General features: G+C 28.9%; 1 pseudogene; it reads right to left on the bottom strand.

Annotated features, from left to right (window-relative positions):
* Nucleotides 1–1551: 1551 nt before the first annotated feature.
* LOC132938756 (zinc finger MYM-type protein 1-like) lies at nucleotides 1552–4227 on the bottom strand (annotated as a pseudogene).
* Nucleotides 4228–12072: the final 7845 nt, after the last annotated feature.

Raw genomic sequence — 12072 nt, 5'->3', positions numbered from 1 at the left:
CTTGATGACATTGGTGAGGGGGGGTGGGGTTAATTTCACATACATAATAATGAATAGTAAAATTATTTTTGTTGGTATAAATTAATTAATTTAGCAATAAGACTTGCTCACAGTGGTGGTTTTGACATTACTATTGTAATTTTAGCAGCACGGCAGCGTAAGACGAAGACTAAGTAATTATTACACTATACCTAAACTTAACACAAATAGTTACAAATCACATAATGCGATTTTTTTTTTTTAGTGTGTATCTTATCGGTAATTAGCGATTGATTACTAACGAGGGACGTACAAATAAAACATAACGAATGTCAAATAATATAATATTAATAATTATTGATGTTTAAATAAAAACTAAAATTTGTACCGGTAAATAATAAGATATATTATTACAAACTTGTTGAACTATTGTGGGCCACATCGAAAAGATTTGCCGCCGCATGTGGCCTGCGGGCCGCGTGTTTGTGACCGCTGGTATAGACTATAAACTTTCAAAAGTTAATACATCTATAACCAACGTGTTTTATTTATTTAATATTAAGGTGAGCGGACCCGTACGGCTCATGAAAGCACTGCGACAGCACCACGGAAAAATTCATACTTTATAACAAGTCACTTTAAAATAAAGACCGCGAACTGCCCCCTAAGTAATCTAATCGATACCTATGTTAACTGTTTATTATATAGTGTTTCGTATGTTAAGTGATATATTGAATTTTGTTGTGCACTATGTCGCAAAATATTATAAGGCATTATCATTATTATTTACTATAATTTATTTTATTTTTATTGATATTAATCACACGATTATTAGTTTACATTTATTTGAATGTATAATTGTATAATGATGGGTTAAATAATTAGGGGCACTGTCAAAGTATAAGATCAGTAGTAAATGCATTCATTTAGAAGTTTGGAAACAAAACATAGTATATATTATATTATTATGCTGCAACAACAAAATAATTATAAATATCTAAACTTGAATCCAAATTAAAAAACGTTCATGCTAATATATTTAATAAATAAAAAATAGTAGGACATATGCATAAGGCTAGACCCCTGAATTTGTTTCCTGATGAAGTAAGTAAAAAAAGAGGTTGCAAATTGTTTCAAGTTAGTTGCTAAAAGGTTGCTAAATATTGGCACAAGTCCGAAGTCGGTAGGAAAAAGTCGGGGGGCTGCGTGAAGTTGGCCCCCGAGTTTTACTATGCTGATTTTGGTCACAAAGTATTAGGTTGCAAATTTTTTAACGTTGGTTGCTAAAAGTTGCTAAAAGTTGCTAAAAGGTCGCTAAATATTGACACAAGTCCGAAGTCGGTAGCATAGGCGGAAATCCATTGAAAAAGTTGGGGGGGGCTACGATTTTTCTCATAAATTTTACTGAACAACTGAACAGAAATATAAAATTACTGTCCAATTGTTTTTTTTATACTTGAAATTTAATAATATTTTATAACATATATAATAATATAGTATAGGTACTGTTTAAGGAAAAAAAATACTATAAAATAACAGTCTTGTTGAATATATCTTATTACAATAAATGCTTTATTTTAAAACCATCATCCTTGAGGATTTGGAAAATTCGTTTAAAATACATTCAGTCAGGGCCGTATTCAGAGCAGGGCAAGAGGGCATGGGCCAGGGGCGCAATTCTTAGAGTTCTAAGAGGGGCGCAAATTTCAATACTACTTATGTAATATTTTTCAAGTAATATTTGAAAATTGTATATTTATTTTAATGACTTACTATAGAAGAGCCTCGCTCTATTTTTATTTTATAAAAATTATTTATTTTGATGCCTGTGGTGGAAATGCATGCATTTCGACCGGTTTGTATAATATTTTTATGTACGATTTAATATTGATATGCGAATCATATTCTCATAAAATAGATGTATGTATAATTATTAACTACTGTACGTATCCAAAATATACGTTTTCTGTAAATTCTGTTATTCAGATAGCAAAATGTTATTTGACTTCTATTAAACGGTGAACTACGTAATTCTTAAGATAGACAATAGTATTATCGTATTGTGATGACGGCAATCGGGCTAGTCGTATTAATGTATTATCGACTTATTCTTTATCGCATTATTATAATATTCTTTCTTAAAATAAAACCGTCAACAAATTATTGCTTCAATTAAATCAAGAAAAATACCTTTGTAATAACGTATAAAAATTATAAAATTAAAATTAATTTAAAACTGTTAAACACAATTGTAAAACAAACCTTTTGAAAAAGATTTCTATCGTTTTTATAATGTAGTAATTGTTTATGTATCTATTTAAGTAATATAAATACATTAATATAAATTATTAAAGGTTATTAGTTATTACTTGAAATATACTATGTATTGTTAAACTAATGCAAATTTTTAATTTTTTTTGGGGGGGGATGGGGGGCGCAAATGCCGTGATTCGCCAGGGGCGCCTCCAAACTGCAATACGGCTCTGCATTCAGTATCAATATTTTTTGTTACATCCTTCTCTATGTGAAGAATATAAAGGTTTGTAAAGCGTTCTTGATGCATAGAAGTTCTTACCCACGTCTTTATTCTTCACATAGCCGAAAAAGATCGCTCACATGTTGCAGAGCTGACTGGTAAAGTAAGTGCTACTTGTAACATTTTGTAAATATTTGGAAAAATTTCTTTTTTTATTGTTGTTTTCAAATCGTCAATGTTAAAATCGTTGTTGATTTTATTTATGCAATTTCTAGCAACAGCCATTTCTGATTTAATATTTAGTTTGTTAATATCCAATAAATCCTAAAATATAAAATAATTAAATATAATTTTTGAATTTATGTTATTTTATATGTTTAAATCTACTTCAAAAATATAAAAATAATATTATTAAGTTGATTTATATTTTATATTTTATTTTTAAAATTATGAAAAAAATGAAAAGTCATAAGTTGTATAATACCTATATGGGCTATATGGCTATATAGTTATTTTATATCACTCAAACTAAAAATGGTCATTTTTAAGGGAGGGGATATACAAATATAATAAATGTTACCTTATAATAATCAATAAACACCAAACTTCCTTCATAATTAAGTTGCATAAATTTGTCAACAGAAATAGCTAAACTTAAACTCTCTGGGGAAAATCTTCTTTTCAAATTTTCTATAATGGAGTCTAATATCTTATAATAAATGTTTGTTCTATAATAATCTTCAACAGATTTGTTAGACTCAATTGGTTCATATATTGCACTTGTTGTAGTAGTTACTATAAAATCATTAAGATTATTCGGCTCTCTTTCTCTTTGAATCTAAATGGAATATGGATATTTTTTTTTAACTAATATTAATATAATGTAATATATAAATAATTAGGTAATTAAATTACAAATTAGATAACAAACCTCGCGCTTGGTGAGGAATATCTTTTTTTTTTTATTTTTTAAATGTCGTTTATTTGTGAAAATTTACAATCTATACTAAAATGGTACAATAAGTAAATTTGAATGAAAGAATATAAAATGAGGCAGTGAGAAAAAGACAATGAGTAGGAGTTTCACATTAGAAATTCCTACGTGGGTGGTAATTTAGGGAGAGATAGTAATAAACACGTTGAGTTTAATGTGCGTTGAGAAGATCTCTGGGCCATTCACGTTTGAGGCGTCTGGCTGGGTTGTCTGGAAGAGCGTTGGTGTGAAGTTGAGCGATGAGGGGGTTTGAGTGATGTTCCATATTGGAGTGCAGGCGAAGATAATGTTTGATTGCTGTATGTTTGATGGTGGGGAGAAGGAATATCTATTAAAATATTATTGTCATCTGCAAATTTTTTTATTGACTGCCAAATATCAATAAAAGATTTGGCTGTTCGAGAACTTTGAAAGCTTGTTATAATACTATTTACTATCACACTTGATTTTCCTAAGGTGGCATTTTTATCCTGCATCATATTACTTAGAATATTAATGGTACTAAGTACTTGGCGTATAACAAACAAATTTACAATGAAAGAACCTTTTTGCAAGTTAGTAAGTATTCCTATTGAAATGTAAAAGTTGGATTAAGATTGTTTAAAATATTATAGTAAATAAATATGTGTAACATTTTTTATATATTACCTATAGCTTCATTAACATCTTTGTCGTTCTCATTTTCTATTTCTTCTTGCAAGACATGAATAATCGCTTGGTAACAGTCTAAAATAGCATCACAATTTTTGTACCGACAATTCCATCTTGTATCGCTCATTCTACCAATTGTTTTAATTTTGAGCCCCAACTTTTTTTGCGTGTCGATGAGTCGTTGATTTTTTTGTGGGATAAGAAAAATGAACATATAAACTATCTAATGTATTGAATAGACATCTAGTTTCCTTAAATAATAAGTATTGATTGTGACAGTATTGGTTTTTCCAAATTAATATAATTTTATATATTTTGTTTCATTCGACGGACGATAAAACAAATCACTATAGGACAGTGTTCGGAGTGTTCCAACTTATAATTTTAATTTTCGTATAAAATATTATGTAAAATATTATACAAACAAATGTATAGTATAAAAAATTATTATGTGTTATATTTCTTGTTTTTTAAGAATATAATACATGAAATGAAACTACGAAATTGTTATGTTTGCAAGAAGGTTTGGGGGGGCTTGGTGGGCTTTTGGGGAGGGGGGCCAACTTCATGCACATCTAGCTCACCAAACTTTGAGCCGACCCTGTCATTCATACGATATGCTTAGTGCACAAAGCCATATACCAATATAATATATACGTTTCTATACCGCTTCTAGCTAGGGTAAATACTTGACTCTTTTAGACACAAACATGATATGAATAAAATAAAAATCATATTATTTACCATGATCAAAGTAAAAGTATGGACTTTAGTATAGTAGAATTATAGAAACCTTGTTTTAAATTGTCAATCCTTAGCTATAAAATTGAGATTAATAAGATCGAGATATATTACAATAGGTATAGTCACCAAAATGTTTTTATAAAAATCATGTTTAACAAAACATATTTCGTCGCATCAGTGATTTGTTCCTTCGGGAAAGTTTAGCGACATTACCCTGGTAATATCGACGGTGTCGACTACTCGTCCACAATTAATATAGTGTTCACTTTAACGGTTCATAATTTTGACTGGCGATGAGATAACTTTTTCAAATAGTAGAAATATACAGTAATAATATACTAATATGTTTATATACTAGATGCATAGTCGGATAGTCGTATAACTAAAATAGTAAGGTACCATGTTAAAGTACCATAATATCATCATGTCCTAATAGTTTATTATTAATATACATTATAATTATAGTAATTATACTGTAAACAATGTAGAGAATTTGTGTGACACTTAATGTACACTTAGTGGCGTATACACCGGGGGTTTTGGGCGGTGTTCAACCCCCTTTAGTATTTTTTACTATATTATGTATTATAGTTGTATAGATATGAATACAATTTAAAAAATATTTTGGCACATATAATATTAAGTATATTGCACATACGTTTAATTTTTTTTATAAAACCCCTTCCGATAACTGATGATGAGCCATCAATGATATTTTTATTTACTTCGAACATCAAAATAATAATAATAATACAAATAATATTTTTATTATGAATTCAGATTTATGACTATTTGTATCTTGTTACAATAATATATTATTGTAAAATTTGAATTTGGAAAATGTTAATTGCCGATTAGTTGAAAATAGACCAAGTGTACGTGCGATGCGACAGAATCCGCTATTTGTGGTAGTGGTGGGAGAAGTAACCGTCGACGTCGCCACCGTCCATAGGTGGTAGCACATTACGAATGAAAAATACAATTCGACAACAAAAAACATGTTCACGAAAAATGGCCAAAAAAGAGGTTTAGAGTGTTTTTAGAGAAATAGACCAAATTATAAAAATTAAAGATTTTAATATTATCGAAGTAATGCCATATCCATTTTTAGATTAAATAACTGAAACAGTAGTTATCAAAGATTAAAAAGTTGTAGTTTTTGTCAACTTAAAACGTTCGTATTTCTGTTAAAAATGAATAAAAAGCTAAATGGATATGTCATTCATTCCCTAGATAATATTGTTATCTTTAATTTTTATAATAGATTGTGTAATGCTAAGTCTAATTATTTCGGGATAAATCTATTTTTCTTGGATACAGCCTAGATAATAATCTTACCTTTAAATTTTAAAAGAGGTTAGGTTAATTCAGTCTAATTTTTAGAACGAACGTGATCTGCTGAGCGTAAAATTGTTCGTTTTTTTAAATAGGTATTTTTATTTTTTTTTTTATGGCTATTTATAATGGCTGTTTTAAGTATTATGGTGTAAGTGTTTTTGTGGACACAAAGTATATTATTTACCGTTTCTACTTCGTGAAATCGACAACTTTTCATGTTTAGATCGATTATGTATAGAAGTAAATACTACCTGTTTCCGATCAGTCATCAAAATTATATTTTAATAAATAAATATTAAATATTTTTTAATATTAAACGTATCTAATTGGTACTTTAAAGTTTAATTTTACAGTAAAATCTAGACAAAATTGTTACTTGGAGTCGTAAAAATTGACGTACACCTTGACGAAAACTTATCACTCCACGAAGCTCTTATGTTATACTACAAGAGTTAACACTTGAGGAATATCTGATAATTTTATTTGCGCCATCCTAGCTGCTTCCGTGCTGTGTTGGCTCAATTCCAAACATTCATCTAAAATTTTTTTCTAATTAGTACTATATGAAATAATTGGTTCAACTTAAAAGTTGTCATCAAAGAAGCCCGATTGCAATTTAAAGCTATCACTATTAGTTTATGTTATGATTACGTATTTTAGATTCTGAGCGGAGCGATGAATGTATTGATTTTACAATGATGTATGTTTTTTTTAAAATTTTTTTTTTGTGTCTGTGTACACGATGATTAGTCGAAATAATGCATCGATTTGCAACTTCAGTATCTTGTTCGATGGGAAAGTGAATATCGTTGGTGCATTGGGGAGGTCAAAATTCCCAGTAGTTTTCAAAAGCGCCGTGAAATTGTTGGGTAAAAAGTTTTGAAAATTTATTACAAGGCTCCTACTACATTGTTACATTGATATATGCAAAATATTAAAAATCCGTATTCACAATTTTTTTTATAGGTAATAAAAGTTCAAATTTTGACAAAATACGTAAAAATGACGAAAATGTGCAATATATTTTGATTTAGAAATTGATAAAAATTTTTCTTTTTAAATCTAAGATTTGAAAATATAATACAAGATTCCTCATAAGTTTGCCTATTTTTATCAATGAAAAAATGTTTATAAGCAAGTCAAAATAAATTTTTATGAGCGTTTGAAATTCATATTTTTACAACATTTGATATTCACTCGATTTCTCATGTAACGATTCTCTTATTTTATTGTAATTAAAAAACAAAGGACTGTAGATACATGAAAATGTTACTGAATGTTAATATTAGCATTTTCTATACACCGTACAATTTTGACTCTTTTTGAGCTGTTTACGGACATTGTCAGTTTTCAATTTTTTTAGTTTTTTTTCTATAAATATCAATAAAATTGTATTTGTTGAGTAAAAAAGCGTGAAAATTGAATGCAAGGCTCTTGATATATTGTTACAATAGCAATTAAAAAATATTTTAAATACATAGACACAATTTTTTTTTAAGCATTTAATGTTTGAATTTTGACAAAATTTATCAAAATTAAAATTTAATAATTATTTTGTAGTTAAAAAAGTTAAATCATTGAATTTAATACCATTCATAACAGTGACCCACTTGTAATCTACTGTACATAGTATCTATGTAGCATAGTGACATCCACTTACCACCTTTTTTTTATTCCTAAATTAGATATAAAATACAATAATTATAAAAATTCCTCATAAGTTTGCCTATTTTTATCAATGAAAAAATGTTTATAAGCAAGTCAAAATAAATTTTTATGAGTGTTTGAAGTTCATATTTTTTCAACATTGGATATTCTCTCAATTTCTCATGTAGGGATTTTCTTATTTTGTTTTAATTCAAAAATGAATAACTGTAGATGTATGAAAATTTCACTGAAAGTTTATATTAGCATTTTCTACACACCATTCAATTTTCAAAATAATTTGACTTATTTTGAGCTGTTTACGAAAATTTTCAGTTTCCAATTTTTTTAGGTTTTTTTTTATAAATATCAATAAAATTTTATTTGTTGGGCCAAAAAATTTTTTTATAATAAATGTTACTAACCATTTTCATTCGGTGAATCAATAATAACATTAGATGTTAAAGTTTTTGAACAAATTGGAAATCTAAGTTTTTCCTTAATATCATACCGGTTTTTAAATACTAATGTAATGTATAGCACTTTTAGATATGTTATTTTCTAAATAAGCGCTAATTTCAGCCCATATTGGGTTAGTGGCAACAGCTATTTCTAAAAAAGAAAAAATATAAAAACGCATCTTACACGTTACTATAGTTACAAAAGAACATTTTATTATTGACTTGCATACTTACTCATGTCACCTTTTTCGTCTTTGCTAACCACATTATCTTTAAAAGATAAAATAGCATCAGGTGGAACACCACATTTTCATCCGACCATGTTTAATGATGATATTGTAAAAAAAAACAATTAATATTATCAAAACAAATAAAAAAAAAAGATAATTTAAAGTCAACGATAATTTCAAATTACAGTGATAAAAAAACAATATTTTGCTATGAAAATCACATGTACTCGGCCTAATCGACAAATTACGAATGATCATTCAATTATTTCAATTAAGAACAAGTTCTTGTCAATTATAAAAATAATATTTTAGGATATCTAAATATAATTTTATTACCACAATAACTGTTACTATATTTAGTACACAGTCGAAATAGCATCCCAGCCCACATAATCCAAATATCGATTAGCGTATTAATAGAATAAACCATAGACCTATATACTAATGGACAGAGCTTCGAGAGAGGGCAGGGGTACAATATAGAGCGAGTGAAAAAAGAAAAAATGTAGAAAAATATATTATACAGTTCATTATGCAGGCACTTTCGCTACTTTATGTTCTTTCTCTTTTCTTTCTTTATCATTTATATGGTTATAATGTTATATACTTACATACATATATGATCCCCTAGCGTTGATGTCAGGGTTGGGTGAAAAGCGCTGTCCATTAGTTTATGGGTCTAGGGTTAGGCACACAAATCCAAAATATTATTCAGTGTCACAGACCACAGTGACCACTTCACATAACTACATGAGGCGACTGACGTTGAAGGAACCACATTTGTCTACGCTTATAACTTATATATTATTATCGCTTTAACTAGTTTCTATTTTGCTACACCTATTAAAACATTCTGAATTAGATATACTAAATGTTGTTTTAAATTACATAAATATTTACTTAATTTAATCAACAGTTTAATATTTAATAATATTTATTTTTTATATATTATGAATGATACAAACGGTGGGTGTACCCTTAATTAATACGTAGCATGTACACATTTACCTACATTATCCTAAATACCTACCTAATTAAGTTAGTAGTAAATATATGTATAAAAATTAAAAATGTTGATATGTATTTAACGGTATGCTAAATATTTGCATTTTAATAAAATAATATTAATTTATACTATTCATCAGTGATCAGTATAAAATTAACTATTGTTTTTATGGCAGCAAACGGTAAAATCGCCAAAACGGTTTTTTAGCCATTAAAAAATGTCGTGCGAATTCCAGTGACTGTCGTGCGAATTCATGCTAATGGCCTGCTAAATATTGGCGGTATCACTTTTGCAAAAATCGCAAAATTTCTCTAATGGGCCGGGCTGGCGCAACGGTAAAATCGCCAAAACGATTTTTTAGCCATTAAAAAATGTCGTGCGAATTCCGGTGACTGTCGTGCGAATACATGCTAATGACGTGCTAAATATTGGCGGTATCACTTTCGCAAAAATCGCAAAATTTCTCTAATGGGCCGGGCTGGCACAACGGTAAAATCGCCAAAACGGTTTTTTAGCCATTAAAAAATGTCGTGCGAATTCCAGTGACTGTCGTGCGAATTCATGCTAATGGCGTGCTAAATATTGGCGGTATCACTTTTGCAAAAATCGCAAAATTTCTCTAATGGGCCGGGCTGGCGCAACGGTAAAATCGCCAAAACGATTTTTTAGCCATTAAAAAATGTCGTGCGAATTCCGGTGACTGTCGTGCGAATACATGCTAATGACGTGCTAAATATTGGCGGTATCACTTTCGCAAAAATCGCAAAATTTCTCTAATGGGCCGGGCTGGCACAACGGTAAAATCGACAAAACGGTTTTGTAGCCATTAAAAAATGTCGTGCGAATTCCGGTGACTGTCGTGCGAATTCATGCTAATGGCGTGCTAAATATTGGCATATATATAAAGTCGATAAGTATATTTTTTCTATTGGGCCGGGCTGGCGCAACATTGCTCCAGCCCGGCCCATTAAATTTTGAGTTTTGCAGTTAAACCAATACCATGCAAATTTTAATTTTAGTCATGCAAATTCATGCTAATTGCATGCTAACTATTGGCTGTCGCAACGTACGTAAACAAAACTCAATCTAAAACGTTAAAAAAAATTAATAACTCGCAAAAAACATTAAAACAATTACAATAATTTGACAATATTTATGTTTTCAGAAGCATTGGCCTAGTGGACCAGTAGTGGATCTAGGGAGGGGGGGCAAAGGGGGCATTTACCCCCTCCTCCCAATCGTCATAGTTTCCCTATGTTTTACATTGTGTTTAGCCAATTTTGTAGCCAATTTTTGTACTATTTGAATTTTTTCTCCCCATGCCCCCCTCCACCCCTAAATTAAGCCCTGGATCCACCACTGTAGTGAACTCCAGAATATTAGTTTTGACATATCGGATAATACATAATAATTAGATATTAAAACAACGTAATAATATAAGAGAAAAAAAAGAGTAATAAAGGATAAATCGATTAATAGCAAGGCTGGGCAAGTTAATGATTTTATTTAACTCAGTTAAGTTAAGTTAATATGCATCAATAACAAAAAGTTAAAAGTTAAAAGTTAATGTAACTCTAGGTTAACTCAGTTAAGTTAAAAATTAATACACACTTTTTAATAAATTAAAAAAAAGTTAATTTGTTTATATAACGCTAGCGTACTTAATTTTTTTCCAACCCAAAACTAAATTATAGGATATAGTGTTAATACTTCATACAGTATTTCCATATAAGTTAGATTCGAATGATATCAATTTTTAACTTTAAACAATTTATGATACATATTTTTGGACATGAAAACGAAATAGACTGAAATAGTGAAATATTATAAAATTAAAAACAAAATAAATTACCTTAACTTATTTCTTAAAATGAAAAATTTACTCGTTAATTTCACGTTGATTAAGAAAGAAATTTAATAAGTTAACAGTTAAGTTAATGAAAAAACAAAAATAACTAGTTAAGTTAAAAAGTTAAAATAAAATTAACTTTTTAACTTAACTTTAACTTTTTAACTCGTTAATGCCCAGCCTTGATTATTAGTACTCTACGGGTAATGGTTTTCAATAATATTATATTATACTAATTATACATCCTTATTTGTTTACATATAAAATATTATAATACAAATTACAATAAAAATTCTAAATTCAAATAATTATAATACAATTTAAAAATTCAGTTACTAAAAAAACCATTTGTTTAAATAGCTCTCTTTTGCACAAATTTTTCAATTCAGTGTTAGGTAGGTAGCTCTTCGGCGTATGACTTCGAACGAATAGGGCTTGCCGGTAGGTCCCGAGGAGGGCCAATCTTCCGGGATATGTTTTTTTAAATATTTTTTTCAATTATTTAACCATACAAAATAGTAATTTCAACTATTCATTATGGTTGATTATACTGTTTATTTTATAGGATTATGCTATTATTCCAACTATTATTTTATGGTTGTTCCAACTACATTGATTCAACTAATTCATTTTAGTACTCCCAACCATACATTTATTGTGTCACTATATTAACCTGAGATTATGGTTGGCCTAACCATTT

The sequence above is a fragment of the Metopolophium dirhodum genome, chromosome 1 (genome assembly GCF_019925205.1).
Source record: "Metopolophium dirhodum isolate CAU chromosome 1, ASM1992520v1, whole genome shotgun sequence".
In the NCBI taxonomy this organism is placed as follows: Eukaryota; Metazoa; Arthropoda; class Insecta; order Hemiptera; family Aphididae; genus Metopolophium; species Metopolophium dirhodum.
Note: the sequence above shows the minus strand (reverse complement) of the source record. Positions and strands in the feature narration are given on the sequence as shown.